The sequence below is a fragment of the Anolis sagrei genome, chromosome 3, assembly GCF_037176765.1.
Source record: "Anolis sagrei isolate rAnoSag1 chromosome 3, rAnoSag1.mat, whole genome shotgun sequence".
Lineage (NCBI taxonomy): Eukaryota > Metazoa > Chordata > Lepidosauria > Squamata > Dactyloidae > Anolis > Anolis sagrei.
In genome coordinates, this window is record NC_090023.1 from 12,409,004 (window position 1) to 12,428,504 (window position 19,501).

General features: G+C 41.4%; 1 long non-coding RNA gene across 1 annotated transcript in view; it reads right to left on the reverse strand.

The window, feature by feature from the left end:
* LOC132770090 (uncharacterized) overlaps positions 1-19,501 on the reverse strand; it is an 880,357-nt gene that overhangs the window by 753,073 nt on the left and 107,783 nt on the right. The window lies entirely within an intron of this gene.

Below are 19,501 nucleotides of genomic sequence, written 5' to 3' on the forward strand. Positions count from 1 at the left end.
TTCTCCAGACCCTTGATCATTTTAGTCGCTCTCCTCTGGACACATTCCAGTTTGTCAACATCTCCCTTCAATTGTGGTGCCCAGAATTGGACACAATATTCCAGGTGTGGTCTAACCAAAGCGGAATAGAGGGGTAGCATGACTTCCCTAGATCTAGACACTATGCTCCTATTGATGCAAGCCAAAATCCCATTGGCTTTTTTTGCTGCCACATCACATTGTTGGCTCATGTTTAACTTGTTGTCCACGAGGACTCCAAGATCTTTTTCACACGTACTGCTCTCGAGCCAGGCATCCCCCATTCTGTATCTTTGCATTTCGTTTTTCCTGCCAAAGTGGAGTATCTTGCATTTGTCACTGTTGAACTTCATTTTGTTAGTTTTGGCCCATCTCTCTAATCTGTCAAGATCATTTTGAATCCTGCTCCTGTCCTCTGGAGTATTGGCTATCCCTCCCAATTTGGTGTCATCTGCAAACTTGATGATCCTGCCTTCTAGCCTTCATGAGGAATTACAATCTTGATATTTGATGAGGTTAAGGGCATAGGAATCCACAAATGTGGAAACATTACAAATTTTAAAAATTCACTAGTTTTTTGACCTGAGAGAACCTTACTCTAGAAATGTCTAGGTTCTCCAGCATGACTACAATCAATTTACACCATAGTTGATCATATAGTCCAGTGTTTTTCAACCTGGGGGTCAGGACCCCTACGGGGGTCATGAGGGGGCATCAGATGGGTTACCAAAGATCATCAGAAAACACAGTATTTTCTGTTGGTTATGGGGGTTCTATGTGGGATGTTTGGCCCAATTCTATTGTTGGTGGAGTTCAGAATGCTCTTTGATTGTAGATGAACTATAAATTCCAGCAATTACAACTCCCAAATGTCAAGGTCTATTTTCCCCAAACTCCACCAGTGTTCACATTTGGGCATATTGGGTATTTGTGCCAAGTTTGGTCCAGATCCATCATTGTTTGAGTCCACAGTGGTCTCTGGATGTAGGTGAACTCCAACTCCAAAACTCAATGTCAATGCCCATCAAACCCTTCCAGTGAACTACAACTCCAAAATTCAATGTCAATGCCCACCAAACCCTTCCAGTATTTTCTCTTGGTCATGGGAGTTCTGTGTGCCAAGTTTACTTCAATTCCATTGTTGATGGAGTTCAGAATGCTCTTTGATTGTAAGGTAACTAGAAATCGCAGCAACTACAACTACAAAATCAATCCTTCCACAACCTCACCAGTATTCAAATGTTGGTATATCGGGTATGTGTGCCAAATTTGGTCCAGTGAATGAAAATACATCCTGCACAGGCATGTAGCCTGTGGTGGTCTCATGGTGGTCTGCGAGAAGGCCTTACTGGTACATTATTTAAACTGTTATGTTTATTCTTATAATGATCTGATCACCATGCTCAATATATCTCATATGCATGGGGGTATTGGGGTAACAATACAAAAGGTTTGCTAGGGTAGACCCTCTTTCACTCGGACTCAGCCCCCCCCCCCCGAATCATACTCAGCCCCCCTCCCTGAATCAAAATCCTGGCTACGGGCCTGATATTGGATATTTACATTATGATTCATAACAGTAGCAACAGTACAGTTATGAAGTAGCAACGAAAATAATGTTATGGTTAGGATCACCACAACATGAGAAACTGTGTTAAGAGGTTGTAGCATTAGGAAGGTTGAGAACCACGGATATAGTCCCACTGGAGATATATAGGCATATATAGAAAGGACATTATAAGCAAATATGCAAACACTCAAACTCACCTAAGTCAAATCTGTAAATGTGGAGTATCTATACACAGGAGTTGTATAGGTTGGGCATCCTGAATTCTGAAATCTAAAATACTCCAATTTCCTAATTTGGCTTTAGGGGTGGCTGAGAGAGTGATACATTTACTTTCTAGTAAGTCTGTGTATAAAAACCTTGTTTCATACAGAAAACTTTTAATATATTGTGAATAAAATTACATTCAGACTATGTACATAGGATGTGTATGAAACATGGACATGAAGCAATGGATTCAATTTATTTATTTATTTATTTATTTATTTCGTGTACTTTTACCCCGCCCTTCTCAACCCCCGAGGGGGGAATCAGGGCGGCTTACAAAAAAGGCACGATTTGATGCCTCTACAAATTACACATAATGTACAAAACACCATAGTTAAAACAATGATCACAGTTAAAACAATCAAAACATCAATATACAACACATCATATAAACATTTCACATGCTCAGCATAAGTCTTCCAGAGTTCCAATTTCCATTCCATTAGTCATTTCCTGGCCATTATCAAAGTCCTTTCTTTATCCGCCCGATTGTCCAAATGCCTGGTCCCAAATCCAAGTTTTCAGTTTTTTCCTGAAGGAGAGGAGTGATGTCGCTGATCTAATTTCCCCGGGGAGCGAATTCCACAGGCAGGGGCTGCCACCGAGAAGGTCCTGCTCCTTGTCCCCGCCAACCTCACTTGTGATAGAGGCGGAGTCAAGAGAAGGGCCTCCCCAGAAGATCTTAAACTCTGGGGCGGGACGTAGAGGGAGATCCGTTCGGACAGATACACTGGGCCGAAGCCACATAGGGTTTTGTAGGTCAAAACCAGCACTTTGAATTGTGCTCGGAACTGGATCAGCAGCCAGTGGAGCTGACACAACAGGAAAGAGATTATAGGAAAGAGATTCCACCTAAACCTTAGAAAGAACTTCCTAATGGTAAGAGCTGTTTACAATGAAACATGCAGAGTCTCCCTCTCTGAAGATTGTTAAACAGAGTCTGAATGGCTATCTGCTAGGATTGTTCTGATTGTGTATTTCTGTATGGGGTTGGACAGGATGGTCCTGGCTAAGGTAACTTCCTCCTTATGATTAGTAACATCTTCCTGGTACAAGCCAGCACATGATAACATGGTACATCAATCCAACAGAAAAGGGGGAACATTAGTATAGATAACAGCTCGACTCCTTTGTATGCAAAATCATTAATCTCCTGGACATGACGAATCTCGCTAGCAGAAGGGAATAAATTCCAGATAATACGTTTTAAAGTAATGAATAACTCTTGCCTGTGAGGATCCTTAATGACTTTCCTTGTCAGAATTCAGATTTTATTATTAGCTCTATGAAGAGGCGTCTGGCCTAAAGAGCCACACTTACAAATCAATTTCACTGTTCCTTCATAATGAGTCCCTAATTGACCCCAATTTCTGATAGAGTCGCATATTTCCTTCTATACTTTACATTAATGACATGTATATTAGAGGATTTAGTGACTGGGCATAAAGGAATTTACTTTAACTTTGTGTTGTCGTTCAACCGTCTTAAGGCTGAAAGCATAAATTACTCTCAGTGCATTTGCTTTGATGGCTGGGAATGTATTTTTTATATCCCTTTGCAGATACCATTTGTCTCATTTTGTTACATTAAGCAATTCATTCGTTCTTGTAATGTTGAGTAGGACAGGTTGATGACTAACGAAAAGCCCAATGCTCCTTCACATAATCCTAATAGTTATTGGCTCTGAAATAATTGCTTAACTTTTTCTGTATCTTCATTTACATTCAAAGCCTTGATGACTGTTGGCTTCCATATCAATGTGGTAGGAAATCTACCATAGATTTCAGCCTGAGCTTAAAGGGAACTATCCAAGGTACTGAATTATATATCCAATATAGGCTCAGCACTGCAGAAAGTTCTTTCAGGCTAAGTAGAAGCCCACGTCCATGACTTCATCTGAAAAAAATTGCAGAATTTCCCCTCCCTTCTTAAAAACTAAGCTGTCTGTTTGTCTAAGCCAGTGGTTCTCAACCTTCCTAATGCTGCAACATCTCAATACAGTTCCTCATGTTGTGGTGACCTCCAACCATAAAATTAGTTTAATTGCTACTTCATAACTGTAATTTTGCTACTATTATGAATTGTAATGTAAATATATCAATATGCAGGATGAATTTTCATTCACAGGGCCAAATTTCGCACAAATACCCAATACACCCAAATTTGAATACTGTTGAGGTAGGGAAGTGATTGATTTAGTCATTTGGGAGTTGTAGTTGCTGGGATTTATTGTTACCTTACAATCAAAGAGTATCCTGAACTCCACCAACAATGGAATTGAAGCAAACTTTGCACACAGAACTTCTATGATCAACAGAAAATACTGGAAGCGTTTGGTGGACATTGACTTTGAGTTTTGGAGTTGTAGTTCACCTACATCCAGAGAACACTGTGGACTCAAACAATGATGTCTCTGCACCAAACTTTGCACGAATACTCAACATGCCCAAATAAACACTGATGCAGTTTGGGGAAAATGTCCCGTTATATAAAATAAAATGGTAAAATTTCAAAATCAGTGTTTGCTTTTGGGATTTATAAAGTAATTTTCAGTGGATGGACTGTTGAATCTGTGACCAGACCGCAGTGGTTCTCAACCTTTCTAATGCTGCGACCCCTTAATACAGTTCCTCATGTTGTGGTGACCTCCAACCATAACATTATTCCCATTGCTACTTCATAACTGTAATTTTGCAACTGTTATGTATCGTCATATGAATATCTGATATGCAGGATGTATTTTCATTCACTGGACCATATTTGGCACACATACCTGATATGCCCAAATTTGCATACTTGGGGGGGGGGTTGTTTTTGTTATTTGGGAGTTGTAGTTGCTGGGATTTACAGCAACCTACAATCAAAGAGCATTCTGGACATTCTGATGGAATTGAACCAAACTTGGCACACAGAACTCCCATGAACAAGAGAAAATACTGGAAGGGTTTGGTGGGCACTGATCTTGAGTTTTGGAATTGTAGTTCACCTATATGCAGAGAGCACTGTGGACTCAAACAATGATGTCTCTGCACCAAACTTGGCGCGAATACTAAACATGCCCAAATGTAAACACTGATGGAGTTTGGGGAAAACAGACATTTGAGAGTTGTAGTTGCTGGAAGTTTTAGTTCACTTACAATCAAAGAGCATTCTGAACCCCACCAAAGAGAATTGGGCCATACTTCCCACACAGAACCCCCATGGCCAACAGAATATACTGTGTTTTCTGATGTTCTCTGGTGACCCCTCTGACACCCCCTCATGATCCTCCCCCCCAGGGTCCCAATCCCAAGGTTGAGTAACACTGGTCTAAACCAGTGGTTCTCAACCTGTGGGTCCCCAGATGTTTTGGCCTTCAACTCCCAGAAATCCTAACAGCTGGTAAACTGGCTGGAATTTCTAGGAGTTGTAGGCCAAAACACCTCGGAACCCACAGGTTGAGAACCACTGGTCAAAGTCAACATTGCCTACTTCACCAGATAGTAGTTTACAGATGTTTACTTGCTATCTAATCAGACACAGAAACCAACTTTCTACAAAATCCTTTAACCAGGAGATTCAAGGGACTGCAAAATCCTGTGCTATATTAAAGACCCTTTCCAAACAAAACTTTGAAAAAAATCCACTACATTTTCTTACCTTGTCATTTAAAAAATGCTCTCAGAGCACTGGATGTGGCCAAATACAATTTTTTGAAATTACACTTACTATTAACACTATGCAAAAATGAAAAATAAAGAGCAGGATACTGATAAGGCACTGTGGAAATTAGAATTATGCAGTTGTGTAATATATGTATCCAGAAGAGTGCAGTATATACATTGATGCTCGATTCACAATAGGACTAGTACAAATATGTCCTGATGTACATTTTATTTATCCCAATGCACATCAGGCAGCAATATACATAGTGTTCCAATATGCTTTCTCACAATGTGGTAACTGTGTTTATTAGTACTTCTGCTACACAAAGTAGTTTGCAGCTGGAAAGTTTAAATGTAATTTTTAGACCTTGAATGAGGTCTAGAAAGCAATTGGCAACCAATCTTGTTACATCAAAGCAACATGATCTTGATATTCTGCAGAAATTGGTGCCATGTTGTATGCTAATGATTGTAGTTGTGTGTTTTATTGATTAGCCCATTGGCCATATTAAAAACATTTGACAAATACATACACATATACATTCACATACAGCATACAACCCACAGGACAGCGTAAGTTAAAATAAAGGAGCTGTTAACAAGGTTCTGATCCACATCAAATATCTGCATCACCTCTATAGTTTACCCGTAATGATTGCAACTATCGGTGGACTTTAAGTTATGAACAAGATAGGTTATGTAGGTTTGTTCTTAAGTTTGTATGTAAATCAGAACAGATTATATGTATGCATGTGTGCATGATTTGGATAGCATAGTGAAGAGTTAACACCCTATGGGAGTCACCCTGGACCGTGCTCTGACCTACAAGGAGCACTGCCTGAATATCAAGCAAAAAATGGGTGCTAGAAACAATATCATACGAAATCTGACTGGCACAACCTGGGGATCAAAACCAGATACAGTGAAGACATCTGCCCTTGCACTATGCTACTCTGCTGCTGAGTATGCATGCCCAGTGTGGAACACATCTCACCACACTAAAACAGTAGATATGGCTCTTAATGAGACATGCTGCATTATCATGGGATGTCTGAGCACTAAAGCACTGGAGAAATTACACAGTTTAGCCAGCATTGCACCACCTGACATCCGCCGGGAAGTAGCAGCCAATATTGAAAGGACCAAGGCAGTGACATCTCCAGCTCATCCCTTGTTTGGGTATCAGCCAGCACGTCAACGACTTAAATCAAGAAATAGTTTTCTAAGATCTATAGAGACACTCACTGGAACACCTCAGCAAGCAAGAGTCCAAAAGTGGCAGGCTCAAACCCAGAACGTCAACCAATGGCTGATACCAAATGAGAGACTCCCCCCTGGGCACACAGAAGACTGAGCGATTTGGAAGGCACTGAACAGACTGTGCTCTGGCACCACAAGATGCAGAGCCAACCTTAAGAAATAGGGCTGCAAAGTGGAATCCACGACATGCGAGTGTGGAGAAGAGCAAACCACTGACCACCTGCTGCAATGCAACCTGAGCCCTGCCACATGCACCATGGAAGACCTCCTTACGGCAACACTAGAGGCACTCCAAGTGGCCAGATACTGGTCAAAGGACATTTAATCAACTACCAAGCTTGCAAATTTTGTTTTGTTCTGTTAGAAATGTAATACAATTGTCTGGTTGCCCCTGACATGATAAATAAATAAACACCCTATTGGGTTTGTTTTGCTGTCTGCGCCCATGCAGAAGATTTCACCTCACTTTCTGTCCCTGTCATAACTGGATTTGGGGGGGGGGGGGATGGCTTGTTGTGGAAACAAGAATTGGTAAGAAAGCTTCAGTGGAGACACCTTTTCCCCATGACAACTTTTCCAGGAGTACATTTCTCTTCTTGTGGGTAGATTTCTCTCACTTCCTGTTATCTCACCCCCATTCTCAATGATGAGTTGCTTGAAAGTCAAATGTTTGTAACTCGAGGACTGCTTGTCCTTAGCTATCAAACATGGACCCAAAACCAACTGATTGTCTTAACCTTGATACACCAATTAAATCAATCTGAGCTTGGCAAGTCAACACTATTTCCATTAATTTAGTTGTTTTATTCCACCTGTAATAACATATGAAGGTCCAAATCCTATCAATATGTTATTTATTTATCATGCTGCAAACAAGCATATTTGGATCATGATAGTATAAGTATTTTATAAGTAGATGCACATTTTTGAAGGATGCAAAATGATTTATTAGCATCTGCCAAATCTGTTGGGTTTGTACAACTGCAGGATTCACCAGAAGTACTGCCTTAGCTCCCTGGACTCAGAAGGAAAGGAGAACCAGCTGCTCACCTCAATAAAAGTCCTGCAGAGATGTGGGGCTAGGAGGCCAAGAAAAGAACACTTTACGGAAAGAGCTTAAAAGGTACTCAGTAGGAGAAGGGTTGCAAGTACCTCTTTTAAACCAGAGGTCTGGAGGAAAAGACACAAGTAACACTTGGACTGAGGCTTTTCTTGGCTGACTGACCTTGGATGACAACCAAGGGAGTTGGGAGCACAGAGATACTTGTAGAGATGAAGAGACACCTTTCTTCAAATGATACCAGGTAAGGAGAAAAGGTAAATGAAGAACTTGTGTAGCTGTAGTGAAGCACCTTTTTGCAGATATATTTGTGCTATTGTTAGTGTTTTTTCCCTGTTCTATGAGGCTCTTATCTTCCCTAGCTATCCTTATTTGGTCTTGGACATACTAAACAGGGCCTCTAACCAGAGATTATTTCCTGGAACCTGTGTTACAGCCAGAATACTCTTTGGGCTTAAATAAAGCCTTCTATTCCTATCTGGGAGGCTCTGGGTGTGTTTCAGATGTCATGCAATTAAGAGTGTTTGATGTACCTCTTCCCATGGATGATACAGCCTCTGCATCATTGTAGTCAAGTAATATTTGAAAGATACGCTTTGCCCATGTCCCATTTGAAACCGGCAAATGCTGAAGTGATGTACACATATAGCCCATAAGAATTGTCCAATAAGCTAAGGCCAGTCACAAGACTTACATGTGGTGGCAAACATAGATTTGGTCTAATCAGACAGAGGGCAGATCCAGACAAGCCTTTATTCCAGAATAATCCACGTTTTAAAAACGCAGATTTTCTTGGAGGCTTGTTCACACACACTGCAGAAAGCACACACTTTCTGGGGTAAGTGTCCATATATTCTCCCAGGAGTAGCCTGGGAGAACATCTGAAGGCCCTACTCCCCTCCCCTGAAGCACCCAGACCCCTCTGAAAAGTAATGAAAACTTACCTGGCCTCCATTACAGGCTTTGAGCAGCTCTCCTGGTGCATAGAAATGATGCACCAGGAGAGTGGGGGGGGGGGATTATTTCCTCCCTCCCCCTCCCCCTGGCTGCTCTTCTGGCACATAATTTCTATGCACTGGAAGAGCTGCTTGAAGCCTGTATTGGAGGCCGGGTAAGTTTTCATTTCTTTTCATAGGGGTCTGGGGGCTTCAGGGGAGTGGAGTAGGGCCTCCAGATGTTCTCCCAGGTTAGTCCTGGGAGAATATATGGACACCCACCCCAGAAAGTGCATGGGTCTAGGGGCTTGTGTAGAGGGGGTGGGTATCCCCACAGTTTACCAAGCTTATTTAGCCCAGTAAACTGTGGGAATGGTGTCTGGACTGTAGACCGGACTGGAAGTAGTAGATTCATCCCACACCTTCCAAGAAGGTGCAGAATAAATTCACTATCTAATTAACTCACTACAAACCAGGGTTTTCTTGGTTTGTGATGTATTAATTTGGGGCTGTCCAAAATGCTGTCGGGACAGCCCCTCCTTTATTGCAGTAGATACCGCAATAAAGGTACTGTCTGGACGGGCCTCGAGTTTCAATAAAAGAAACAGTTCTCTGTACACTATAAAACCAACAAGAAATTGTGAAAAATATTAGTCCAGAAATATATATGGAAAGTCAGCATGAATTTCAGGGTGGTTGGACAAAATTGCATGAAGATTGGAAGATTTTCTGCAGCAACAGAGTGACCAGAGCTAATGTATAGCCAGCAGTTCATCATTCCACCTGGCTTCATCAGTTGAGCATCCTATATTTAAAGTAGCACAAGAATTGCTCTCTGCACTTTAAATTACATCACTCCAATGAGTACATTGTCTCTGCCACTTCCTCCTCCTGATCTCTAGCTGGTATCTAAGACTGACCTGGCTCAAATATGCAATAGCAAGGTTGTCAGCATCTTTCAGCTCCAACCAAGTTCAACATCCTAGCTCTCCTCTACCCCTTCTTTAGCCCAGGAGTCCCTCTCCAGGTATAAAATGATAGGCTTCCTCCATTATTTCTCAGTGCCTACTTTATGACCTTATTTATTAATCTAAAGCCATTTATCCTTCCCTACGAGCACTTTGGCAATGCTGACATTTTCATAAACTAACACAATTTGAAGATGCCTTAGGCTCGTGCATGGCCTAGGCAGGCTGAACACAGACTTCTTTAATGAGAATGCTAGAATCTATGACATGTAAAGATGGATAGGCAGATAAGCAGCAGGACAGGCATCTGTCATCTGTGCCAGAGGTCTAGGTCTAAAATGAATTGGAGCAGCCGGGAATTAATGGGATAGACACAGCAAGAGGATTCAGGAGAATCTGAGAAATTCTGTTGAGACACCCAAACAAGTGATTAAGCCATTTTCTTGGAGGAGTGTTCTTTTTTTAACTTAGAACACTTATTAGGCTACTTTTTCTTTACAGACAGCAAGATGGTGTGCAAAATATAATCAAAATAAGTACAATAAAACATCAAACAAAAAATGTTTGACCAAGGTAACAAAGATATGAAATAGGTGACTCACATCAGCCAAAATAAAATGCCTGGGCAAATGGTTAGAATTTTTAATCTTGGCTCAATAGCTAACAGGCAGCCTATAGGCACTTGATAAATATTTTAACACAATTGTCCTGTCTACGTTGTTTGGTGCACAATTTATCACATTTACAGCTGCAATATGCACCAGCTGCAGTTTTGAAAAAAAAGACACTGGGACAACCCTATACAGAGCACATTGCATAGACAGTGCAGGTCCTAGTGGTTGGGATCATCCTGAGCACATCAACACTGGTGAGCTCATCTGAGACAATTATCCCCTGGAGTTACTCCACATCCCTCACAAGAAGGATTGACTGCTGAACCCAGAGCCATATCATGCTGCAAGTCTAAATGGTATGGACCAGATGAATCCATACGACAGCCAGGTTGAGATCACATTGACTCCACCTGGTCAGTCCCCTTGTCCATGTGTTGCTATAGCTACTGCCCCACTGGTGAATGAACTTTTGTTAGATTCTAGCCATAAGACCACATCTGCTGAGGTCATAGCAGGCTGCTCATGCACGCACAAGTCTGTGGTAGAATGACCCCTTCCTTTTTGATTACATGGCTGAGTGCCCCCATTCTGGACTCAGCAGATGTGACCATGGCGTGACCGCATTTCTGTATACGAACCCACATGATCTCTTTGATCATCTGGAGAGGCCCTGCTCATGATCCCACCTGCATCGCAAGCACGATTGGTGGGGACGAGAGAGAGGGCCTTCTCGGTGGTGGCCCCTCGACTCTGGAACTCACTCCCTAAGGACATCAGGCATGCCCCATCTTTGGCAGTCTTCAGGAGGAGCTTGAAAATGTGGTTGTTCCAGTGTGCCTTCCCAGAATAATGAACCCTTAGCACCATGTCCCCCAAAAGCACTTTATATTGATTAGGACTGCTTTGTATTTCTCCATCAAGGCCCCATCTCCTGCATCTTGTCCATGCCTAGCATTATTTTTTAAAATTTCAATTACATTTGGCCCAGCCATAGTTTTTAAAATGTGCACTGTACCTTGTTTAATGTTTATGCTATTTGTGTATGTGATTTATTTTTTAATTGCTTTGTATTGTACCTGTTATTGCTTGTATTGTTTGTATTGCGGGCTCGGCCTCATGTAAGCTGCACCAAGTCCCTTGGGGAGATGGTAGCGGAGTATAAATAAAGTTTTATTATTATTTATGGTGGTTAGGCTCCTTGGCCAATTAGACAATGGCAACAGCAACACAAGGATGACCTATTCCTTCTCTGCGATAATTAGCACAGAGGAAGGGTGCTGGTGGTGTGTGTGTAGACAATGAAACTAACACAATAGTAGTGTGCATTTGGACAATGGATCCATCCGGTTGCCAACCCCAAGGCCACTCCAGAGTTTCCTGGACACCCTGGAGTATCCTCAACTATGCCTACTGTGCAACAATGTTAGTTTAAGGGGTAAAAGGTCCAGATGCTTGCTGGAAAGTATTGAGCATTATGAAAACTGCTAACAATGGCTTTAGGGTGAGTACATTGTTTTATTCACATGGTCTTACCAACTGTCCCAAAGTGGGCATACTTATCATACCAAACAAAGTTGACAGCTACTGAAATAAGTGGCATAAACATTGAGATCCTACATCATACCTGTATAGAGTATTTCTGCATTCATGTGACAGGATTGACTCTGAAGGAGCTGGGGGTGGTGACAGCCAACAGGGAGCTCTGGCATGGGCTGGTCCATGAGGTCATGAAGAGTCGGAAGCAACTGAATGAATAAACAACAATACATTCATGTGGCTACATGATGATTGCCCTATATCAAACCTTAGACTGGATGATGCTTGTGGTCTCTGTTCAGCGAAGTCATGCACAAATACACAATGTGCAACTTCTCATATTCTATGACTCTCATATGATAACAAGGGCAATATATAGCCAAACAAACCCAGGACGTGCCAAAACCTATTTTATTTAGACAAAGAACTAAATTATATAGTCTTTCCTAGGTCTGACTAACAGAAAAGAAAAATAGCACATGGCTGAGGTAATACAAACAAAGTCACACATTTCAAAGGTACAGACTGTAGTCAAGGTTCAAAAAACTAGACAAATAAGCAACGTCACACTGAAATCCACAGTCTAAAGATGCAAAGCAGAATTCAGGTCCATAAAATCTAGCCAGGAAGACTGTCCAGAATTCAGATACAAGGCTTCCAAGAATAATAAACCAGGATAACAGCTCAGATACAGATCCCATAGTTCAACACTACTGTTCCCACGGAGAATTATATTGCTGAAATTATTTAATGCAGAACATCTCAGCTGCAGCTCATATAAGCAGACCTTCACCAATAATGTGAAGCATTACTTGGAAGGGAAGACCAACTTGACCTCTTCCAAGCAGGAGACCTTTTGCTGAACCAAACCCACCAAACTGCTGATCATGATACAACTGATGGTGCATCTACCCATTTGCCTCCTTAGACTCCCATCATGGCAAAAATGTTAAGAAGTCTTTCTGAAATTCCAGTGTGAAGAAAGTACTATCTTGAATTTACTAATAATAATTATGCCCTCTCCAAGAATGTACAAGCATGTGGCTAGAACCCTACCAGCTAGTCGCAACTGAGTTCAATCAATGAAATGGTGAAGCAGCATGTAGCCCAATCCCATGGCTCTACTTTATCTAGGAACAAAGTGTGCTTGTGCTTATGAGAAAATGTTAGCCTTGTGGTTCTCTGATAACTCAACCATAAATTCAAAATGCCTATGGCAAAAACTGAAAAGTACATATAAGGAAATACAAATAACACCAACAGGATTACAGTATAGTAGGAATCTTTAGCCCTCCAGTGCAACTCTACAATCAACATAACCAGAACTGGACCACAGAATGATGCTGAAGGACCTAAACATGCCCAGAAAGGTGTTCTCTCTAGGTCCTCCAGTCTGAGTTTACAGTAAAGTTCTCCTGGAAGCTGGCCATTGAGTCATATGGAAAACCAAGAAATTCCTAGAGGGACTAGAAATCCACAAATAATCAAATCTGCAAAAGTTGGATCCACAAAAGTGGAGAACTATGTACGCAATATCTGTATGCCCATTGGGGTATATTTTGTGAATCAAATAACAAACTATAAAAGTCAAATATATATCCATTATTATGCTCTCTCATAATAATGTTGGGAAATTAAACTGTGGACACGCTGGATCTGATCCATGAACACGAAAGAGGTTAAGTCATTTTTTTCAAGTCATTCCTTCCATAAAGGTGTGTTATCTAATTAAGGTGTATAATTGAAATTTCATTCTTCATCAGCAATTCTACCAAGGTATTCCATTATTTCTTTTTAAAAAAACTGCTTCTCTCCTGTTGGCCAAATGTCAGGGCAATTTAGTAATGTGCAAACACCCCTCAGCTCAGGCTATAATTGGGTCACAAATTGCAAATGTCATCACCCAATAGTCCAGAAATGATCTCTCCCCCCTCACCAACAACAATAAATGTTGGGTTTATTTATCATGGTTTCCACATGCTCGTTTTGTAACAAATATAGTCCACTAGTAATTTAAGGCCTCCTCAGAATGATAATAACCACATTTGCAGGATAGGGACAGTACATTCTGTAAACCAAAAATTTAAGCAATATACCCTGACCGCCAGTCACAAAAAAAAAAAAAATGCAGTATAGTTCAGCTGTTTGAAGGAGTGTTTTTGTCCTACAAATGCAAGGAGTTCCAACGAATGAGTTAATATTAGATTTTTTTCCATTTAGGCAAAGGTTCGCATCTGTATTGGAATGGGGGCTAGTCTTCGTCCATGGGCTGCATCAGCACTTGTTAGCACACTGGAAGAAGTGTCACATCACTTCTAGTCCCAGTTTTGAACTGGTTTGGGCTGGAAAGAGGTTATATGGGGATTTTCGGTGAGAGAGTTGGAGTGAGTGGCAGTGAAGCCCCTTTTGTATTTGTGAACTGTATTGGAGTCAAAGGAAAGAAAGAGAGAGTATGTGAGAGAGATCTCACTTAAACATTATGAAGAAGCTCTTGACTGTAAGATCTCTTCAAGAATAGGAAAGGCTGCCCTAGAGAGTAGTTGACACCCTTTTTTGGAGATGGGTGGCCATCTCTGGGGAGTGCTTTAGTTGTGTATCCCTCCAAGGCAGGAAGTTGAATTAGATGGCCCTCCTTGGGGTTTTGTCCAATTTCCAGACTTTCACTTGAAAAATGGCCTGAAACATTTGCCTAGGAGCTTTGTGAAACTGCCATGAGGGGTTACAGGTCATATGAATCTTGCATGCCAAAGTTTCTCCACTTCTGCTTTAAGGTAAATTGTAGTAAAAGATATGGATCAGAATACTGTTAATCAATTATGGATGAGTAAGGTAGAGTTTCACACTCATTACTGTTTCATATTTTCAGTCCTGATGTAGCTCCTGGTTTAGTTGATGCATAGAGACCATGAGTATGGTAAACAGGGGCGGCTCGTCCATTACGCGAAGTAAGAGGTCGCAGAACACTTTTTTTGCCAGGGGCGCAGAGGCGCCTCTGTAAATGCCCCTCGACCGCCACTTGAGGAGTGCCCCCTCAGCTCACAACAGCCCTAGCAGTCCGGGGGGAGCCTCGGTTTTCTTGCCTCACTGCTGGGCAATCCTCTTCCCAAAGGGGCCGGGCCCTTGAGCCTCGCCTAGCCCCTCACGTTCCTGCTCCACCCGGCCACCGGGTGCGCAAGCAGAGCCGGCGCTCAATCGTTCTCCGCATTCGATCCCTTCCCCATGACCGGCTCCCTTTCCCGATCCCCCGGTGCTTCACCCGTCTCCTCTTCCCAATCCACAGGTGGGCCAAGGGGCGGAGCCACCACGTCTGGCCCTCTTCGGGTATGGAGGGGGAGCTGCTCCTTCACCATCCACTTGTAGCATCGAGTCCTTGATAGAGTACTTCCTCATTCTTACACACACTGCTGGAAGGTTTTATGGTGTCATAAATTAGTTAAATTAGCCTCCCTGCATAAAGCGGTGCCTAAATTTCCTACTTGACAGATGCAACTGTTTTTCAAGCTGCATAACTAGACTGTTAATGATCGGGAGCTCAGTCCTACCCAGGTTGGCTTCAAACCCGTGACCTCTTTGTCAGTAGTGATTTAATGCAGTTGGTTACTAACTAGCTGCGCCACAGCCCAGTTATACTCAAGTCAATAGGTTTTCCCAGATTTTTTGTGGTAAAATTAGTTGCCTCGGCTTATATTCAGTTCAACTTATACTCAAGTCATATACTCATGCACTTACTGCACACTGGATCAGACTGGGTGACATTTAGTTTTTCTTCCCACTTTATGAATCTGAGATCTTAATTTTTGGTGTTAATTACAAGGGAGGCTGACTCACAATCAAATATTGCAAGCTCTTTTGAGCCCCTCATTTGTACAGATTGCTGCTAATTGATATGAAAGTTAGGCATTCCATTTAAATGTTTGATGTTTGAGAACATCACACGGGGACTTGAGCTACCTTTTATGCCGAGCCAGTTGGCAGGAAAAGTTCTTTATATTTGCCTCGAAGTATGTTCCACTGAACACAATGGGGGTGACTCCAGGTAACCAGATATGGAACCAAAGTGTTAGGAAGTTTTATAAACATATAACTGGCGAGAGCTCAAATGTTCTATTGCTTTTATCTAAGCTGGCTTGCTATCAAATATATCCACATTCCTTCCCCAAATCCCTACCTGTTTTTATCCATCCAGATTTCAGCTGAAGTTATTATACAGTTCACTGGAGCCCTCAATATGCAGAGCAAGGCTTTGCTGGGACTGAAAACCTTGATGTGTTCCTTGCATTTCTCAAAATACTTAGCACACCAAGAAAGGCATGGCGTATTCGGATTGTTTTGCTATGCCACGGGAACCCTTGCGACTGCCCTAATTTGACTATAGGTGTAAGAGCCACTCATTAAATCATCATCATGGTCCAAAAACTAGCTTGAAGTTTCATTATGCAAACATGAAATTGACTAGGAAGGCTAATGAGGGGAACGTGGCCCCCAGATGTCAATAGAAAACAATCCATTTCTAACACAGCATCTCTTTTGGGATGCCGTCTAATACAAAAGATTTTGTTTACCAATTTCCAAGCAACAGCTTGTTAGGCCAAATAACTATGTAGGAACAGAAAAATAGGAGTAATACAAGGCAGGAGAATAATTTATTCCTTAATTTTATTACATGGGAGAGTGGTGGCAGCTATTTCTATATTCCCCCGAAATTGAATATTCAATTCCAGAGCGCATATTTATTTTCCTTGCTTGTTTCCAAAACTGAAAATGTAGGGGAAGCAGAGTGGATACTTGTGTGATTTCCTGTTCATAAATCTGAACTAGAATGGCTCTTTTCTTTTCAGTTGACACATCACGGCCGTGCTAGGGACATGGGCAGCCTTAATTCAATATCACTGAGAAGAACTGATTGTATTCATAGTCCTTCAGGCCATTTGTTAGAGGTGAAGCTCAAAACCGGAGATACAAGTACTTTACTTGGTTTTTTTAAAAAAAAAACGTTATGTTTTTAATTGCTTCCAAAGTGTATTATGAAAACATTTTCATTGTTTTTAATTGCTTTACACTTATTGTTTTTGGAAGTTGCCTTGGGTCTCACTTTGGGAGACAGGCAATCAATATTAAACCATGAATTGGAAACTTACATTACATTCCTAGTGTATTTTAACCATTGTACCTTGTATCTTAACATACGTATGTATTTCATAATAATATGTAATATAATAATGGATTAAACCACAATTCAAGAGAGATATTGACAAGCTGGAATGTGTCCAGAGGAGGGCGACTAAAATGATCAAGGGTCTGGAGAACAAGCCCTATGAGGAGCGGCTTCAGGAGCTGGGCATGTTTAGCCTGAAGAAGAGAAGGATGAGAGGGGATATTATAGCCATGTATAAATATGTGAGAGGAAGCCACAGGGAGGAGGAGGGAGCAAGCTTGTTTTCTGCTTCCTTGGAGACTAGGAACAATGGCTTCAAACTACAAGAAAGGAGATTCCATCTGAACATGAGGAAGAACGTTCTGACTGTGAGAGCCATTCAGCAGTGGAACTCTCTGCCCCGGAGTGTGGTGGAAGCTCCTTCTTTGGAAGCTTTTAAACAGAGGCTGGATGGCCATCTGTCAGGGGTGATTTAAATGCAACATTCCTGCTTCTTGGCAGGGGGTTGGACTGGATGGCCCATGAGGTCCCTTCCAACTCTTTCATTCTATGATTCTATAATTCTATGAAACCCTTGTGCCAGCAGGACTGAAGACTGACAGATCGGAGATTTGAATTCGGGGAGAGCACGGATGAGCTCCCTCTGTCAGCTCCAGCTCCCCATCTGGGGACATGAGACAAGCCTCCCACAAGGATGGTAAAACATCAAAACATCTGGGCATCCCCTGGGCAACCAGAAACAACGACAACAACAACAACAATAACAACAACAACAACAACAACAACATAATAATAATAATAATAATAATGTCTTTTAATATATGCATTTTATTGTATGTATGGCAATAAGTTGTGCCCTCCCCTTCAGTCGGGGGGTGGGGTGGGGCAACAATGATGATGACAATGATTTTATTAAAGAAAGAAGTATTGTAGAGGAGACATAATGGCCATATATAAATATGTGAGGGGAAGCCATAGCTTCAAACTACGGGAAAGGAGATGTCACCTGACCTTTAGGAGAAACTTCCTAAATGTGAGACCTGTTCAGCAGTGGAACTCTCTGCCCCAGAATGTGGTGGAAGCTCCATCTTTGGAGGCTTTTAAGCAGAGGCTATATGCCCATCTGTCAGGGGTGCCTTGAAGGTGATTTTTCTGCTTCTTGGACTGGATGGCCCATGAGGTCTCTTCCAACTCTATGATTCCATGGTTCTAATAAATGAGTCAGTCAAGCATCAAGGAACATACAGTCAGAAGAGATGTAAAAATATATCTCTTCAATAAATTACAATGAAATAGTTATTGTCAGCTTCATCCATTAAAAGAGTCAGTGATATTAAGACCTGGATTAAAAGCATCAGAGAGTTAAGCTACCTTTTTGTGCTATCCTTCTCTTTCTGCAGGCAGGTGCCATAAAACTTTCCAAGGCATTTTTAAGGAGGTCCAGGGAAGGAACTTAAGAGTGGAGATTTGCAGCTCAGTGGAACTATCCAATTCCTCCCTGGACTACCTTTAAAATCCCCTCTATTTTGCCTGGTGCCTGCAATCCCCTTTCTGCTTGGGTTTTGCTTAAAGCTGTTTCTACTTTCTACTCTATACGAGAGGTAGGTTTTTCTTTTTGTTTGATGGGATTACTATTATTAATTATTATTATCTTTTAGAAGTATTTTCTAAATGAGAGGAATGGAAGGAGAAAAAGAAGCTAAGGGTTACCCTCCAAGCCCCAAAATACATATGCGCACACCCCATCCATTGTCCTCTAGCAGGTCCCCAACTCCTAGTCAGTCCCACTAAATAAAAAGAATCAGGAAAATAATGGAAAACTGTGATGCCAAATAGGGGAGGAGGAGCTGTGGTCGGCTGCCATATGGTCCCTTTTCAGATGGGAATCTGTAATGGCTCAACCCTTGCTATTTCGAGCAACAAAATGAAACAGATAAGCCTAATGGCCGAAGAGATCAGCTAAAAATGGGTCCATGCACAAGTCTAGCAGACAGCTAATAATAATTGATTAATTTTTGTAATTACAAAACAATAACGAACCATTCTGGAGCAATTTTTTTAAAAAACGAATTTTTAAACACGTTTTGTAAATGCTTCGTATTTCGTTATTGTATTCGTTTCGTTATTGTTCTGAGGTCGTTTCGTTATTATTTCCGCATGTCTGGGGCAAGTTTTTTGTTTAAGTAGTGAAAAAAAATTATGATATCACACCAACAGTCAACAACAGAGGGAGAGGGAAGCTTCAGAAGTTTTGGGAGGTTTTTTAGTGTATTTCGCGGTCGCATCCGCCATTAACGAATCGATTCGTTATTGTTTCGGAAATCGATTCGTTAATGTTTTGTAATTTTTTTCACATTTACGAAATGTCGTAAATATCGAACTTTTTAAAAGGAAAATTTTGTAATTATTTTAAATAACAAAATGCAAAACCCCCCAAAAAACAAATCGATTTTAGAAACAAATTTTTCCGTTATTAC